General features: G+C 54.0%; 1 non-coding gene across 1 annotated transcript in view; it reads left to right on the top strand.

Annotated features, from left to right (window-relative positions):
- Positions 1 to 1,710: 1,710 nt before the first annotated feature.
- The window catches only part of LOC144420237 (small subunit ribosomal RNA), a 1,810-nt gene continuing 599 nt past the window's right edge, over positions 1,711 to 2,921 (top strand). Inside the window, exon 1 of the ribosomal RNA XR_013474589.1 lies at positions 1,711 to 2,921. This exon is cut by the window's right edge and continues 599 nt beyond it. This is a non-coding gene — a ribosomal RNA (small subunit ribosomal RNA).

Genomic DNA, 2,921 nt, shown 5'->3' with positions numbered 1-2,921 from the left:
TACAAACGTGCAAGCATACTAACCTAACCCTAGGTAAGGCATGTCAGAGCGAAAGACAGTAAACTCGAATGAGCCATGAAAGAGCGGTGCGGGGCCGGTCGGAGCGCACCCTTTTCTCGGTGGCTGGCGGGCGAGAGAGTGCTGCGTCGCCGGCATCGGCGTCGAAAGAAGCCGAGCCGAAAAAAGTTAAAGTACAAACGTGCAAGCATACTAACCTAACCCTAGGTAAGGCATGTCAGAGCGAAAGACAGTAATTTCGAATGAGCCAAGAAAGAGCGGTGCGGGGCCGGTCGGAGCGCACCCTTTTCTCGGTGGCTGGCGGGCGAGAGAGTGCTGCGTCGCCGGCATCGGCGTCGAAAGAAGCCGAGCCAAAAAAAGTTAAAGTACAAACGTGCAAGCATACTAACCTAACCCTAGGTAAGGCATGTCAGAGCGAAAGACAGTAATTTCGAATGAGCCAAGAAAGAGCGGTGCGGGGCCGGTCGGAGCGCACCCTTTTCTCGGTGGCTGGCGGGCGAGAGAGTGCTGCGTCGCCGGCATCGGCGTCGAAAGAAGCCGAGCCAAAAAAAGTTAAAGTACAAACGTGCAAGCATACTAACCTAACCCTAGGTAAGGCATGTCAGAGCGAAAGACAGTAATTTCGAATGAGCCAAGAAAGAGCGGTGCGGGGCCGGTCGGAGCGCACCCTTTTCTCGGTGGCTGGCGGGCGAGAGAGTGCTGCGTCGCCGGCATCGGCGTCGAAAGAAGCCGAGCCGAAAAAAGTTAAAGTACAAACTTGCAAGCATACTAACCTAACCCTAGGTAAGGCATGTCAGAGCGAAAGACAGTAATTTCGAATGAGCCAAGAAAGAGCGGTGCGGGGCCGGTCGGAGCGCACCCTTTTCTCGGTGGCTGGCGGGCGAGAGAGTGCTGCGTCGCCGGCATCGGCGTCGAAAGAAGCCGAGCCAAAAAAAGTTAAAGTACAAACGTGCAAGCATACTAACCTAACCCTAGGTAAGGCATGTCAGAGCGAAAGACAGTAAACTCGAATGAGCCATGAAAGAGCGGTGCGGGGCCGGTCGGAGCGCACCCTTTTCTCGGTGGCTGGCGGGCGAGAGAGTGCTGCGTCGCCGGCATCGGCGTCGAAAGAAGCCGAGCCGAAAAAAGTTAAAGTACAAACGTGCAAGCATACTAACCTAACCCTAGGTAAGGCATGTCAGAGCGAAAGACAGTAATTTCGAATGAGCCAAGAAAGAGCGGTGCGGGGCCGGTCGGAGCGCACCCTTTTCTCGGTGGCTGGCGGGCGAGAGAGTGCTGCGTCGCCGGCATCGGCGTCGAAAGAAGCCGAGCCGAAAAAAGTTAAAGTACAAACGCGATGCTAATGAGCGAGCCGTTGTCTCGACTAATATGTAGGGGGCGTTCGATCGAGCGTCTGGCTTGAGCGCTTGTCGGCCTAGCAGAACGGTCGCATTGTTATGCCCGGGTTTTAGGCACCGCTGCAGGCGGCCGGCAGAGCTCTTGTTTGTGCGAAACTGAATGGATCGAGCCCGAGAGAGGGCGAGCAAAGAAAAAACGCAAATCGCTCCGCCTGGCACTGCCGGCGAGAGCGTGGACGTCGCGGCCAGCGACTGTGGAAGCTGAGTACGGCCGCAGGCGATCGCCTCGGTCTTAAACGAATGCGACGAGCACGCGCCGGGCGGCCCAGCAAGGGCCGAGCGCAGCTGTCGCAGCTATCTGGTTGATCCTGCCAGTAGTGATATGCTTGTCTCAAAGATTAAGCCATGCAGGTGCAAGTACGAGTTCTCGTAAAGCGAAACTGCGAATGGCTCATTAAATCAGTCTTGGTTTATTTGGTCTCGTAAGCGAAGTGGATAACTGTGGTAATTCTAGAGCTAATACATGCATTAAGCGCCGACTTCGGGAGGCGCGCTTTTATCAGATCAAAACCGACCGGGTTCGTCCTGTGACGTTTGATGACTCTGGATAACCACGCGGATCGTACGGTCTCTGCACCGACGACGTATCATTCAAGTGTCTGCCCTATCAACTGTCGAAGGTACGCTACGTGCCTACCTTTGTGATAACGGGTAACGGGGAATCAGGGTTCGATTCCGGAGAGGGAGCCTGAGAAACGGCTACCACATCCAAGGAAGGCAGCAGGCGCGCAAATTACCCATTCCCGACACGGGGAGGTAGTGACGAAAAATAACAATACAGGACTCTAACGAGGCCCTGTAATTGGAATGAGTACATCCTAAAACTCTTAACGAGTATCCATTGGAGGGCAAGTCTGGTGCCAGCAGCCGCGGTAATTCCAGCTCCAACAGTGTATGCTAAAGTTGTTGCGGTTGAAAAGCTCGTAGTTGGATTTTGGGCGAGCGCCGCCGGTCCGTCGCAAGGCGTGTCACTGGTTGCGTTCGCCTCACCTTCGGTTCTCCGTCGGTGCTCTTGACTGAGTGTCGGCGGTGGCCGATAAGTTTACTTTGAAAAAATTAGAGTGTTCAAAGCAGGCTGTTCGCCTGCATAGTGTTGCATGGAATAATGGAATAGGACCTCGGTTCTATTTTGTTGGTTTTCGGAGCACGAGGTAATGATTAAGAGGGACAGACGGGGGCGTCCGTACTCTGCCGTTAGAGGTGAAATTCTTGGATCGGCGGAAGACGAACTACTGCGAAAGCATTCGCCAAGAATGTTTTCTTTAATCAAGAGCGAAAGTCAGAGGTTCGAAGACGATCAGATACCGTCCTAGTTCTGACTATAAACGATGCCAACTAGCGATCGGGAGGCGTTACCATGACGACCTTTCCGGCAGCTTCCGGGAAACCAAAGTCTTTGGGTTCCGGGGGAAGTATGGTTGCAAAGCTGAAACTTAAAGGAATTGACGGAAGGGCACCACCAGGAGTGGAGCCTGCGGCTTAATTTGACTCAACACGGGGAAACTC

This window comes from Styela clava, chromosome 2 (assembly GCF_964204865.1).
Source record: "Styela clava chromosome 2, kaStyClav1.hap1.2, whole genome shotgun sequence".
NCBI classification, from domain to species: Eukaryota; Metazoa; Chordata; class Ascidiacea; order Stolidobranchia; family Styelidae; genus Styela; species Styela clava.
The sequence above is the reverse complement of the archived record's forward strand: the minus strand, read 5'-3'. Positions and strand labels throughout refer to the sequence as shown.